Below are 15,114 nucleotides of genomic sequence, written 5' to 3'. Positions count from 1 at the left end.
TTCTAGAACCCACCACACACAGATAGCAAAATCCTCAAGTGATAAAGTCCCTTATATAAAATGCCACAGAACAATGCATACAATTGGCCCTCCACATTGTGGATTCCCAACTGCAAATGGAAAATACTGTTTTTCATCTGCAGCTAATCAAATCCACAGATGTGAAACTCAGTGATACAGAGGGATGACTGTATATTTATTGAAAAAAATATGTATAAGTGAACCTGCACAGTTCAAAGCCATATTGTTCAAGGGTTTACTGCACTTTTTGTTTCATATGTGACAAGGTAAGTTAATATATTAAAAGGAAAAATAATGCATCAAAATATATTAAATAATATTTCTTCTCCCTTTATCATTCATCAGGGATGTGATAGGAACAATTATGGCCTCCAAGAAAAGCCCATCCCCTTATTCGCAGGACTGTGAATATGATATCATACCTATGACTATATTAGCTTAAATGGCAAGAGGAACTTTATAGATAAAATTAGTAAATTTACTTTAAAATAGGGAGATTATTCTGAGCTTAGCATTTTCAATATAATCACAGGACACCTTAAAAGTAGAAGTTTGAGAAGGACCTAACCAGCGCTGGATTAAAGATGAAGGGGACCACATGAGAAGAAATGCAGGTGGTTCTAGAAGCAGAGAATACCACCCCACCCCACCAGCTGAAAGAGGGCAAAGAAACCTACAGCTGTAAGAAACTGAATTCTTCCAACAATGAATGAGCTTAAGGAGGATACCAAGCCTCAGAACCACAGATCTGGCCAGATCTATGATTTTAGCTAAGTGAGACTCAGCAAATAATCTAACCAGGTTGTCCAGTACTTTTGACCTACAGAAACTGAAATAATAAATTTGTGGTGTTTTAAGCAGCTACATTTTTGGTAATTTGTTGTACATCAATAGATAATACAAGATCGAGCAAGATTTGAAGTTTTTGGCCTTAGTTACTATTATTCAGATTAGGGTAACTTCTATAATAAACAATTTCATGTTTTCCTTGGACTAGTACCATAGGTCACAATCCAATGGAATGATCAGCAATGGATTTAATCTCTGCAATTATTTATGAGCCAGGTTTAATTCTCTAAACATTTGAGCACCTTTGGGTCCTGGATTCTCTGCATCTGGTCAGGGCTTGAGAAATTATAAGAACAATGCAGAGGGTTTAGGGGTCAAACCTGGAAGTGGTGAGCATCACTTCAGCAGCACTTCACTGGTGATAGTCACCTTCTCACCAATTTAGATGCAAAGGGGCTGGAAATTGTAATCTAGCTATGGGATATGTAATTCAGCAAATAGAAGTGCCTTTGTGAATTATGAGCTCATTTCTCCCATGTGCTCTTGGGAATTGTAGGTGTAAGTTAGTAGCATTGGAAAATAATTCTTCTCAATTTTACCAAAATAAAAAGCCTAATAGATTCTAGGAAAGACCTATTATGTTCAGAATAAGACAGTTTTTAAAAAGTACATTACTTTTAAGTAAATCATGAATGCTCTGGCTCCCTACAGCCTTTTGAACCTGGTCTTATAAACAGCTGTATTGTATTCCCTTGTTAGTTCTTAAACATCTGATTTTGTCAACTCTGGACCCAAACTCATTGACAGGACTGTATTAGATATCTCAGAAAGAGGAGTTAAGGGGAAGAATGCCTGAAAAGTAGAGAGGGAAAAATGGAATTCTTGCAGATTGGAAAGGCGACTATGGGTCTAAAAGGCATGAGGGGCTTCTGACTTTCTCCCTAGCATCATTCACAGTGGGATGAAAAAACTCAGAAATTACTCTTTTAAATATTCTTACATTTTCACATTGTAAGTTTATACCCTAGGAGGCACTGTATTCTTACAATAATAAAAGAAAAACCCTGTCTTCCAAGCATGGTACAGAAACATCAAGTTCATAGGACAATGTGAACTGTGACAATGAGTTTCTCAGTGGTAAATGGTGTGGACGCCTTAGTGATGACAGGAATTATCTCTCCAATGACTTTGTACTATTTAAGACCCCAGAACCCTTGTGCATGTGTGCATGTGTGTGTGTGTGTGTGTGTGTGTGTGTGTGTGTGTGTGTTGGATGGGTATGGTGATGAATGGACAGGAATGAGTACATGGGTTGGATTCTTAAAGAATTTGATTAAAAATTGAAAATATATATTTCTTGAACATCTATGTGTGTAGATAAAAAGTTAAAGCCATTATACAAGCACCATGCAAATGTGTGCTAATCTAGCAGAAGCAAAAGGGGGAATTGTCAGTATTATTTAGAGGAATTGGAATACAAAGTGGCAACCATTCACAAACTGGAGGCAACTCATGTAGGGCTCTTACCAAGATGGAACCACCTTGGGAAGCTCAGAAGACTAATCCTTACTACAGTGACAAAGACAGGGGACATATAACCAGTCTCTCTAACTCTATGCCTCATTATTTTGCTACGCATAACTTCACTGATCTCTAGGTGGAGGGTTCAGGCTCCCATTTATGCTTTTAAAAATGATTTATCGAATGCTTGCTGGAAGCAAGCTTTTGTGCAGAATTCTGTAGAAGACAGATATGACAGTCGGGGCTTATTCACAAGAACATAAGAGAACTACAAGAGTGTATATGATTTCAGAAAAGAAGGAAGTTGGTGAAAGGTCCCCTGGAAATACTTATTTTAGACTTTTTGAAACAAGGAGAGAAAAAACAAAGAAGCCAACAAGGGTGATGAATGTCACAGAGAGAAGGATGATTAACAATTCCAAATGTATCAAAGTGATCAAGGACAACGAGGGTTGGAAAATGTAATTGGGCTTGGAAGATGGAGGGTAACTGATGGCTTTTGTTCACACAATTTTCTCTGACTACTGAGGATGAAATTATATGTCATGAGGGTTGAGAAGTTAGAAGCAGTGAGTGCAGACATATGGAAGGGATCTAGAGTTTCACTCATTACAGCCTTTCATACTTTGATGGCATCTGCATTCTCTATCCTTCTCTACCTCCTACTTCCCCATCTCTAGGTGTGTTTTATTCTCTCCCTATACCACATTATGTCCTCATTACCATGTTATCCCATTAATAATTAAACAAACTTATAGTATATATCCTCAACATAGATTTGGGGAGGAGGGATTAAATTGGGTAATTGGGAACAGCAAAATAGAGGAATGGTGGAGTTGATTTTTGTTCTTTGCTGACTCTTTTGGTTCTTTAGCCCTTAGAGCCTGCATAGAATTCCTCCTGGTTGATGTGCTAAGCCCCTATAATACATAGAGGAAAAGGCAAAAAATATCAACATCATAGAAAAATAGGTCCACTAAATATTAAGTTGTAAAATGAATTGCTGATCATAAATTGAAACACTAACATTGATAACAAAGAATTTAAATGTGAATTATTCCTTTACCCCCAGAAAGTTCTGAAATAGTATTAATATTTGTTGTCATTTTTTTTTTATTTAAGGACAAATCCTTTGAGTGTTCTGCATGCCCTACATTTTCTGGTGAGTGAATAAGCTAGCAACACCACTTGAGAATACAGGAGGTGACTATATTGTTTTTCCCCAATTTGGTTTCATAATTGGGAGCAGTGTGGTATTTAGGTAGATTCTGCAAGTTAGTCAGAGTCTTCAGATTGCTGTTGATCCTTTGGATAACATGAGGTTAAGGTTGGATCTTCTTTGTATGAAGTTGAACTAATTGAAGTATTTTGTTGCACATCTTGTTCTGAGCATTCACAGGTGGAAGATTCATCATGTACTGAGCTTTGGCAGGAGGAATGATGAAATTCTGGCTTCATATCTTCTGATAGCACATCACTTGAATTTTGGCATAGACTTTTCATTTCTACCCATCTGATGTCTTTTGTTTGTATAGTGCTTATTTGCATATTGTCTTTTGTTGGTCTAGTGGTTATTTGCATATCTTCTTTTTTGATAGCTGTGGATCGAAAGGTTTGTTGGCTCTTATCTTGTAATTGCTGATCAAGATGATGTTGAGGTATGGTGTGCGAAGCTTTGGTCTCTTTGAATATAACTTTCTGCATTAGGAATTCTTTCTCTAATATATCTTGGGTTTGCGTGGAGTGGGATTCCCAATTTATGGAACGTTTCATTTCAAAATTGCTTTCTTGTGCTTTATGATCTTTGTTTATCCATTCTTGAGTTTCCCAGTCTTGGGATTGTTGGCCTAAAGATTGCCAGTCTTGGTGTTTCTGAATTTGGGATTGCAGATGTTCACCTTGCTGCTTTGAGGATTTCTCCTCTTGAACCTGCAAGTCTTGAGTTTGTTGAAATTGGATTTGTTTTTTAAGGGATTTCTCCTCTTTGCTGTGCTGGTTTTCACCTTGCAAGTTTTGGTATTGTTGCTTTAGGGATTGCTTTCTTTGGGCCAGCTGGTCTTCAGTTTGCTGATCTGAGAATTGCTTAACTTGAACTTGCTTATCTTGCTTATCTATGGAGTGCCTCTTTGGGGATAGCCAGCCTTTGATTTGCTGGTCTAAGGATTTCTTCCTTGGGGGTTGCTGGTCTTGGATTGGTAAATCCATAGATTTCTTTCTTGAATGTTTGTTATGCAGGTCAAAGGAAATCTGCTTGGTGGATTTCCTGATTTGGTGGTGTTTCTCCTTAAATTTCCATTCTTCGGTCAGTAACTTGACTTCTGATTGAAGGTCTTGATATGATACCCTTGTAAATTGCTGGTCTTGATGTTGGATATTTTGAAGTTGAAGATCCAGGGATTGCTGTTCTAGGTGTTGTACACTAATGGCCTGCATAGAATGGAATGTTTGGGCTTCAATTTGCATGGCTTCAGATAACAGGTCCTGTGTGACATGGAATGTTGGGGCTTCATATAGCATGGATTGTGGCAAAACTTGTACTCGGAAAAGCCTATCTTGGGAAGGCATGTTTTGAGATTGTATGTCATTGGATTGTGTGTTTGGGGATTGTATGTTTTGGGGTGACATATCTTCAGATACCAAATCATGAGACAAGAATTTTGGGGCTTCATATAGCATGGATTGTGGCAGAACTTGTACTCGGGAAAGCTTATCTTGGGAAGGAGAAAAGAATGTTGGGGCTTCAGATAGCATGGATTGTGGCAGAACTTGTACTCGAGAAAGCCTATCTTGGGAAGGCATGTTTTGAGATTGTATGTCCTTGGATTGTGTGTTTTGGGGTGACATATCTTCAGATACCAAATCATGAGACAAGAATTTTGGGGCTTCATATAGCATGGATTGTGGCAGAACTTGTACTCGGGAAAGCTTATCTTGGGAAGGAGAAAAGAATGTTGGGGCTTCAGATAGCATGGATTGTGGCAGAACTTGTACTCGGGAAAGCCTATCTTGGGAAGGCATGTTTTGAGATTGTATGTCCTTGGATTGTGTGTTTTGGGGTGACATATCTTCAGATACCAAATCATGAGACAAGAATGTTGGGGCTTCATATAGCATGGATTGTGGCAGAACTTGTACTCGGGAAAGCCTATCTTGGGAAGGCATGTTTTGAGATTGTATGTCCTTGGATTGTGTGTTTTGGGGTGACATATCTTCAGATACCAAATCATGAGACAAGAATGTTGGGGCTTCATATAGCATGGATTGTGGCAGAACTTGTACTCGGGAAAGCCTATCTTGGGAAGGCATGTTTTGAGATTGTATGTCCTTGGATTGTGTGTTTTGGGGTGACATATCTTCAGATACCAAATCATGAGACAAGAATGTTGGGGCTTCATATAGCATGGATTGTGGCAGAACTTGTACTCGGGAAAGCTTATCTTGGGAAGGAGAAAAGAATGTTGGGGCTTCAGATAGCATGGATTGTGGCAGAACTTGTACTCGGGAAAGCCTATCTTGGGAAGGCATGTTTTGAGATTGTAAGTCCTTGGATTGTGTGTTTGGGGATTTTATGTTTTGTGGTGACATATCTTCAGATACCAAATCATGAGACAAGAATGTTGGGGCTTCATATAGCATGGATTGTGGCAGAACTTGTACTCGGGAAAGCCTATCTTGGGAAGGCATGTTTTGAGATTGTATGTCCTTGGATTGTGTGTTTTGGGGTGACATATCTTCAGATACCAAATCATGAGACAAGAATGTTGGGGCTTCATATAGCATGGATTGTGGCAGAACTTGTACTCGGGAAAGCCTATCTTGGGAAGGCATGTTTTGAGATTGTATGTCCTTGGATTGTGTGTTTTGGGGTGACATATCTTCAGATACCAAATCATGAGTCAAGAATGTTGGGGCTTCATATAGCATGGATTGTGGCAGAACTTGTACTTGGGAAAGCTTATCTTGGGAAGGAGAAAAGAATGTTGGGGCTTCAGATAGCATGGATTGTGGTAGAACTTGTACTCGGGAAAGCTTACCTTGGGAAGGCATGTTTTGAGATTGTATGTTCTTGAATTGTGTGTTTTGGGGTGACATATCTTCGGATACCAAGTCATGAGACAAGAATGTTGGGGCTTCATATAGTGTGGCTTGTGGCAGAACTTGTTCTTGGGAAAACTTACCTTGGGAAGGAGACAAGAATGTTGGGGCTTCAGATAGCATGGATTGTGGCAGAACTTGTACTCGGGAGAGCCTATCTTGGGAAGGCATGTTTTGAGATTGTATGTCCTTGGATTGTGTGTTTGGGGATTGTATGTTTTGGGGTGACATATCTTCAGATACCAAATCATAAGACAAGAATGTTGGTGCTTCATATAGCATGGATTGTGGCAGAACTTGTACTCTGGAAAGCATATCTTGGGAAGGCATATTTTGAGATTGTATGTCCTTGGATTGTGTGCTTTGGGGTGTCATATCTTCAGATACCAAATCATGAGACGAGAATGTTGGGGCTTCAAATAGCATGGCTTGTAGTGGCGGCAGAACTTGTACTTGGGAAAGCTTTTCTTGGGAAGGCATGTTTTGTAATTGTATGTCTTGGTATGGCATATCTTGGGAAGACATGCCTTGGGATGGTGTGTTTGAAGATGGTATGTCTTGGGATGGCATATCTTCAGTTTCTGTGTCATGAGACTGTGTAACATGGGATGGTGGGGTTTCAGATAGCGAGGCTTTTACTAACAGAACTTGAGATGACAAGTCAGGTCGTGGTAATGCTTCAAGACTTTTTACAGAATTGGATGGAAAAACTTGGGGTGTCAAGGAGTTAGCCTGCATTGATTGTGTTTGCATTTCTGGAGGTTCTTCAATAGCAAAATGTAGATCTTCACCATTTATTTGTTCATTGTGTCCAGTTTCTTCTGAGGGCCTTTTCTCTAATATGACAGACAAAGGTTGCTGCTCAGTATCAGTCTCGTAAGGTCTTAAAGAAGGAGGGATATTTTTCTGTTGTTCATCTGACTCAGATAAAGAAGTTGTGTAGCAATTATTACTGCCTCTCTTTTCTGGATGATGGATGGTTAAGGGATTTCTTGAGACTCTTAATTTGAAGAAAGTATAGCCTCCAAAGAAAACAGGTTGCATCTTTCCTGTTGATTCATCCCTGAAACACTCTTCTTCAAAGTCAAATTGTATTATAGCATCTTCTTCTGTTGAGGTTAATTCATTCTTTTGAGTAACATCCAAAGGCAAGAAAAAGACAACCTATAAAACCAAGGGGTGGGGTAAACATTAATTTAACAATCGTCTTTGATGTTTTCCTTTTTGTATACCCAAATTATTTTCATCTCTGCCTTAAGACAGACAGGGAATAACAACTACATGAGGAATAAGAAAATGAATACCAGTACTGTCTTTACCATCAACTCATTGGTTTTATTTTGGACAAGTTATAACCATCTATTATCTCAAATATTGAATAGGAGGATTTGATTAAGATAATCTGAAAGTCTTCCCATAACTTAACATTATAAATCCTATAAAGCATTTTAATTTATCCAGTCAATATTCATATATTCTGGTTTATTTATTTATTGATCACCTACTAGATGCTGGAGATCAAAAATAATTAGATGTGGGTTTTCCCATAAGGTGCTCACAATTATAGGTAGATCAACATATAAATATATAACAATATAGTTTAGCAAATACTATTATGCAAATAGCTACTAAGTGCTTTATGGGAACTCAGAAGATAACCTAATTCTGAGAGAGCCAGGAAATGCTTCATAGAAGAGGCGGTATTTGATCTATATTTTGATAAGTAAAAATTTGTCAGGAAACAACAAAACAAAACAAAACATGAAATAAGTAGGAGTCAAAATCCACATTGAGCAAACAATGGGTACAAAATCATATGTAGCATATGACTTGTGATGTAGCATAGTGTGATGGCAGATGGTAAATATTTAGATGGTATAGTAGATATAAACTAAATGTTTCTATGTGTAATAAGGGATATATGGCAAATAAAAATTTTAAATACCATGTAAATGACAATAAAAATCATGAAATACTTAGGGAAAACTTTAAAAAAAAAATATGCACAAGACTTATCCACTGAAAACTACAAAATATTGCTGAGAGAAATAAAAGATGTAATAAAATGTAGACATATTCAACAGGCATGAATAAGAAGACTAAAAAGTCTCAATAAATAAATTTCCCCTAAATTATGTATACGTTCAATGCAACTCCAATAATAATCCCGCAACATTTTTTGTGTTTTACGATACAGAGTTTGTATTGGGATGATGAAAAAGTTTGGGGCATAGATAATGGTGATGATTATATTCATTATGAATGTATTTAATGCCACTGAATTGTAAAGTTAAATGGTTAAAATGATAAATAGTATATTTATTTTACCACAATGAGAAGGAATTACTCTAAAGTTTCAGAAATTAAAAGTGTGTGGAATATGTAGAAGAATAGATAAGTAGATCAATGAAAAAAATAAAAGTATTCAAAGAGACCTATAAATAAGAGGTCAATTGATTTTCACAAAGGTGCCAGGGTAATGGGGGAAAGCATTGCATTTTCAACAAACAGTGCTGGAACTCTCCATGGCGGTAAATGTGTGTTTGTGTGTGTTTGTGGGTGCATGAATGTCTAACCTTACTTCACAACTATACATAAAATTTAACCAAGTCAGCAATGGAAGAAATGTTAAAAGGACTACTGTAAAAATAAGAAATAGAAAGGGAAGAAGAAACATAGGCATAAAGAATAAAAATGGCAACAAACAAGTACCTATCGATAATAAATTTAAATGTAAATGGATTAAATGCTCCAATCAAAAGACATAGAGTGGCTGAATAGATAAGAAAACATGACCCATATATATGTTGTCTACAAGAGACCCACCTCATAACAAAGGATGCACACAGTCTGAAAGTGAAGGGATGGAAAAAAAATTTTTAGGCAAAGAGAAATGAAAAAGAAACCTGGGGTAGCAATACTTATATCTGACAAATTAGACCTCAAAATGAAGGCCATAACAAGAAGGAAGGCCACTTCATAATGCTAAAGGGACTGATACAACAAGAGGAAATAACTCTGATAAACATACATGCACCCAATGCAGAAGCACCCAAATACATAAAACAACTTCTGAAAGATATCAAGGGAGAGATTGGCAGCAATAGAATCATAGTAGGGGTCTTTAATACCTCATTGACATCACTGGATAAATCTTCTAGACAAAAATATCAACAACAGCAATCCTAAACAACTCACTAGATCAGATGGAGCTAATTGACATTATCAGAACATTTCACCTGAAAGAAATACACATTCTTCTCAAATGCACATGGGACATTTTCAAAGATAGACCAATATTAGGACACAAATAAGTCTCTTCAAATTCAAGAGGATAGAAATCATATCATGCATCTTCTCATATCTCAATGGCATAAAATTAGAAATCAACTACAATAAAAATAATTTTTTTAAAAAATTAAACACTTAGAAGCTAAACAGCATGCTATTAAACAATGATTGAGTTACCAAAGAGGTTAAAAAAGAAATAAAAGCATCCTGGAAGCAAATAACAATGAAAACACAACAATACAAAATCTATGGGACACAATGAAAGCAGTCCTGAGAGGGAAGTTCATCGCTCCACAGGCCTACCTCAAAAAACAAGAAACACTGGTAATAAATTACCTAACCCTACAACTTAAAGAATTAGAAAGAGAGCAACAAGAAAAACCCAGGGTAAGCAGAAGGAAGGAAATAATAAAGACCAGAGCAGAAATAAATTACATAGAGACAAAAAAAGTTCAAAAGACCAATAAAACCAAGGATAAACAAGATGGAAGGACCTCTAGCCAGGCTCACCAGGAAACAAAGAGAGAGAACACAAGTAAACAAAATCAGAAATTAAGGACCCCACAAACATACAAAGGACTGTAGAAAAAAAATACTACAACAACTCTCCTCCAACAAACTGGACAACAAACAAAATGGACATATTCCTAGAAAAACACCATCTTCCAAAACTCAATCAAGAAGAAGCAAAAAACCTGAATAGGCTGATAACAACAGATGAAATTGAATCAGTATTCAAAAAACTTCCAGCAAACAAAAGCCCTGGGCCAGGCGGCTTCACAGAAGAGTTTTACCAAAGATTCAAAGAACTAATACCTATCCTCCTCACTCTATTCCAAAAAATTCAAGAGGAAGGCACATGCCTAAGCTCTTTCTATGAAGCCAACATAACCCTAATCCCAAAACCAGATAAAGACACTACAAAGAAAGAGAATTCCAGGCCAAAATTGTAATGAATATAAATGCTAAAATCCTCAACAAAATTCTAGAAAATTAGATCCAGCATTACTTGAGAAAGATCATACACCAGCCTTTCAGGTGGTGATGACCTCCCCACGACAATATGCCTTGGTGCAGGTTTCAGCAGAGATCTTGCTCTTCTGTCCACATGCTTCCTTCACACTGGTTTCGGATTGCAGAGGGCCTCACTTGCCCTCCGAATTGCCTAGGTCACCGTGGTCGGCAAACTGCGGCTCGCGAGCCACATGTGGCTCTTTGGCCCCTTGAGTGTGGCTCTTACTAAGCCTTAGGAGTACCCTAATTAAGTTAATAACAATGTACCTACCTATATAGTTTAAGTTTAAAAAATTTGGCACTCAAATAAATGTCAATCATTGTACTGTTGATATTTGGCTCTGTTGGCTAATGAGTTTGCTGACCACTGGCCCTAGGACATTAACCACAGGGACTGCAGAGTCCTGCAGAGGTGGGAGGCGGGGGCTGCATAAATGGGAGCTAAGAGGAGATAAGATGGCAGTCCAGTTGCACAAATACCAGGCCCAGCCAGGGCAAGCTCTCCCAGCTCGGAAAGGATCTCCTCCATCCCTCTCCAGAAGAGAAGAGGAAACACAAGAAGTAGTACCTGGTGCAGAGTCCCAGTTCTTACTTCATGGATGTAAAATGCCCAGGATGCTATAAAATCACCACCGTCTTTAGTCATGCACAAACAGTAGTTTTGATTGCTACTGTGTTGATTGCTCCACTGTTCACTGTCAGCCAACAGGAGGAAAAGCAAGGCTTACAGAAGGATGCTCCTTCAGAAGGAAGCAGCACCAAAATCACCTCAAATCAAGATGAGTGGGAAACCATCCCAATAAACACATTTTGGATACAAAAAGAAGGAGGAGGAGGAGGAGGAGGAGGAGGAGAAGGAGGAGGAGGAGGAGGAGGAGGAGAAGAAGGAGAAGGGGAAGGGGAAGGGGAAGGGGAAGGGGAAGGGGAAGGATCATACACCATAATCAAGTGGGATTTATTCCAGGGATGCAAGGTTGGTACAATATCCTTGAATCACTAAACACTATACATCACATAAACAAATTGAAAGACAAAAATCACATAATCAGAAGAGAAAGATAGCAGCTGGCAGGACGGAGGTGAGGGATAGGAAGTGAGTGAGTGAGGGGATGAAAGGAGAGTGTGTGGATGTGAGGGACAGTTAAATCTGCCAGAAGCAGCAGAGGCTGGCAGACCAAGCTCTCTTGGATACGGAGAGACTACCACCGCTGCAGGCACTCCCCAGATTGCAGGATTAAGGCACAGAGCCCACACCATCTTAAAGGGGAGAGTGGCCTCTTCTAGGAACTCATCAGCACCACCACCCAGACAGGCCTTGGACACTGCCCGCAACCCAGCAGCCACTCCAGCCAAAATCCTGCTGTACCACTCAGACCCGTGGACCCTGGGACCTCCACCTCCAAAGGTGCACCACTCCCACAGCAGTAAGTGCAACTTCCCCCTCCCTGGCGGCAGAACTCCAGACACCACATTCTTGCATTTCCAATATTCTCGCGTTTCCAACATCCGCGCATTTCCAGCGCGCAGACTTCCAGGGCACACCACTACATTGGCAGTTCTTGGATGGCGCTGTGAACCCCTGCTGGGTGTGATTTTGAACAGACAAGGGCGCTCTGCCCCGCAGTAGAAATTCTGAATTCCCTCTTCCTGAATAAATGCTCACAGACAACCCACCTACGCATCTTTAGCACCAGGGCCCCTCAAAGTGTGTCAGAGCTCTGTGCTGGCAAACTCACTGCCACAGTCATGCATTTCCAATGAGCAGGCACTCAGAGCCCATTTATCCACAGGGCGCTTGGGAGCCCCTGCAAGCCCCTGCTAGGTGCAATCTTGGACAAACAGGGACGCACTCCCCAAAGCAGTAGAAATTCTGAACTCACTCACCCTGGATACCTGCCCACAGATGCCTCAATTATGTGGCTTCAGTGCCAGGGCCCTTCAGAGTGCTTCAGTAAGCTATGCTGGCAAATGCACTGCTGGTGCCCCTGTGAGCCGCCACTGGGAGTGTGTGCCTATCCACCACAAGTGCAGCAGGAAAAACTGAGTCTGCCCACCCCACAGCTGCAGAACTCTGGACACTACAGTGGCATGCTTTTCTAGTGCCACTGTGAGTCTCCACTGGGCACATACAACTTCAACCAAGGACATAAGACAGCAAAAATTGAGACACCCCCTTCCATGGCTGCTGCTGACTTCTAGACACCGTAGTTGCACATTTCCAGCTCACAGGCCTACATCAAGAGAACTCAAATAGCTCAAGTAGGGAGCTACACTAGATTACCAAGCCCAGGAAACCTGAGATATCACACCAATAGCACCATCCCCAAAAGAACCTGGGTAGCAAAGCAATCGGATCTACAATAAAAACATTACAGCAAAATATGGGAAGACAAAAAAGCAATCCCCAAAAGAAAGAAAAAGAAAAATCACCATAAAGGGTGTTAAATGAAACTGAGGCTAGCAACATATCAGATATAGAATTCAGAGTAATGGTTATAAGGATGCTCAAAGGGCTGGATGACAAATACACACAACTCAATGAGAATTATAAGGAGCTGAATGAGAATGTCACCAACATGAAAAGGAACCAAGAGGAAATAAAGAACGACATAGCTGCAACAAAGAACACAATGGAAGGCTTAAACAGCAGACTAGAAGAGGCTGAAGACCACATCAGCGAATTAGAAGACAAGGTAGGAAAAAACACACAAACACAGGAGCAACTGGGAAAAAAAACTTAAAAAGCAAGAGGAGAGCCTAAGGGAGCTTTGGGACAGCACAAAACAAAACAATATTCACTTAATAGGGATACCAGAAGGAGAGGAGGAGAAGCAAGGAATAGAAAACCTGTTTGAAGAAATAATGACAGAAAACTTCCTTGATAGTGGCAAGAAAGAAACTACACAAGTCCAAGAAGCACATAGAGTCCCAAACAAGATGAACCCCAAAAGACCGACACCAAGACACATCATAATTAAATTGGCAAGCTCCAATGACAAAGTAAGAATCTTAAAGGCTTCCAGAGAGAGACAGAAAGTTACTTATAAGGGAGCTCCTATTAGAATATCAGCTGATTTTTTCAACAGAAACACACCAGGCCAGAAGGGAATGGAATGAAATATACAAAGTGATGCAAAGCAAGGGACTGAATTCAAGAATACTATACACTGCAAGGCTATCATTCAAAATTGAAGGTGGAATCAGGAGCTTCACAGACAAAAAAGGGCTAAGAGAGTTTATTATTACCAAGACAGCAATGCAAAAAATGCTAAAGGGTCTGCTGTAAAAAGTAGAAACAGAAAGGCAAGAATAAACACAAACATTAAGAATAAAAATGGACAAAAAGACTTTCAGGAAACCAAGATGGCGGCATAGGTTAACCCTGGAGTTTGCTGCCTCGAACAACCACTTCAAAAATACAACTAAAAGACGGAACGGACATCATCCAGAACCACAGGAAGGCTGGCTGAGTGGAAGTTCTACAACTAGGAGGAAAGAGAATAGCATACCGAGACTCAGAGGAGGCGCAGTGCTGAAGTCAAATACTAAGGTTCGGAGTACATGCGGAGCAGGCTGGTGGCTGAGGGCGCGGTTGACTGTTTCAATCAGGAGGGAGTCTCAGACTCTGAGCTCCAGATTCGGACGAATCTCTAGGGACCCAGACTCAAATGGGAGAAGCGGGACTGTCTGGCTTCGGTCGGAACTCGAAGGCAGCTTTCTCTCTGAGGTTTGCAGTGGTTGCTGGGACTCTGAGAGGCAGATCCCCTGGGGACAGGACTGAGAGCAGCCATAACTGCTCGCTCCGCCCGCCCTGTAGATCCCCGGGGACCCGCCCCGCCCAAGCCCTGCACAGAGGCATTTGCCGGATAGCCTCAGGCAAAGGCTAGATTAGCACCAGAGATCCAGCACAGAAGTTCTCCCACTGCAGACACAGCTGATTCTCATAGCCAGTTGGCCTGGAGGCCAAATCACCCCCAGTATTACCAACAACAATCAAGGCTTAACTACAACAAGACTGCGCACAAAGACCACAAGGGGGTGCACCAAGAAAGCATAAAAAATGCTGAGACAAAGAAACATGACAGAAATGGAGGATATAGAGCTCAAAACTGCACTTTTAAGGTCTTTCAATAATTTTCTAGAAACTGCCAATAAACTTAATGAGATCTACAAGAAATCTAATGAGACCCTCGATGTTGTGATAAAGAACCAACTAGAAATTAAGCATACACTGACTGAAATAAAGAATATTATACAGACACCCAACAGCTGACTGAGGATCATAAGAATCAAGTCAAAGATTTGAAATACGAAGAAGCAAAAAACACCCAACCGGAAAAGCAAAATGAAAAAAGAATCCAAAAATATGAAGATAGTGTAAGG

General features: G+C 39.9%; 1 pseudogene; it reads left to right on the top strand.

Moving 5' to 3' along the window:
• The first annotated feature begins 11,326 nt into the window (after positions 1–11,326).
• LOC139017604 (small ribosomal subunit protein eS27-like) lies at positions 11,327–11,514 on the top strand (annotated as a pseudogene).
• Positions 11,515–15,114: the final 3,600 nt, after the last annotated feature.

The sequence above is a fragment of the Myotis yumanensis genome, unplaced genomic scaffold (assembly GCF_028538775.1).
Source record: "Myotis yumanensis isolate MYYU_CA2020_CCGP unplaced genomic scaffold, mMyoYum1.0.hap1 SCAF_10, whole genome shotgun sequence".
In the NCBI taxonomy this organism is placed as follows: domain Eukaryota; kingdom Metazoa; phylum Chordata; class Mammalia; order Chiroptera; family Vespertilionidae; genus Myotis; species Myotis yumanensis.
Note: the sequence above shows the minus strand (reverse complement) of the source record. Positions and strands in the feature narration are given on the sequence as shown.